Source organism: Sesamum indicum, linkage group LG9 (genome assembly GCF_000512975.1).
Source record: "Sesamum indicum cultivar Zhongzhi No. 13 linkage group LG9, S_indicum_v1.0, whole genome shotgun sequence".
NCBI lineage: Eukaryota > Viridiplantae > Streptophyta > Magnoliopsida > Lamiales > Pedaliaceae > Sesamum > Sesamum indicum.
The window spans coordinates 10,897,837-10,898,524 of NC_026153.1; positions in this window are offsets into that span (position 1 = coordinate 10,897,837).

Consider the following 688-nt stretch of genomic DNA (forward strand, 5'->3'; position numbering starts at 1 on the left):
TGCTTCAAATGCAACTACCTACACATATATATCTAACAGCCCTTAAATTTTTTCTTCTCGCTTGAGAGAACAACCTAATTTTCATTATGATCCGCCCGAGAAAAATCCTCTCGAATCCAGATAGCGATCCGCGATCTCACTTTGCGATCGGAGCCAACTCCTCAAACAGACTTGTTTTCCTGAGAACACAAAAGCGATTAGGCTAGTCGGGTAAGTCCCCAACGAAGGCACTCCGACGCCCAAGTTAGTTTTCAAACAGATGGATAGGGTGTATAGATAAGATGTATTACTGAGGGTATCTGGACATTACCTACTAATGAATTCCATTCGTGAGTATATCGTTATTATGCTTAAGTCAAGCACCCCAGATTACAGTTAATTGATGTTTCATAATTTTGCTGTCGTAAATCTCTCCATAAGAGTATTTAGTGGGATTTCTAACCTTTCTAGAAGATTTTCCTGATTGGTAACCTTACTTTATCTATAATGAGGGGCAAACTTGTCCTTAGGTAAATTACCCTCATCATTAGCCCCCATGGTTCTGGACGCGTTGGCTGAATAGCGTACAGAAATCGAATAGTCACTCCCAAAGCATTAATGACCTTGATGGAGGAGATCCACTTGTCGTCGGGGCAGAGCCTCTTCAAATCTTTATTGCCACGTGTCGCTACAGGAGTGGTTTCCTGAT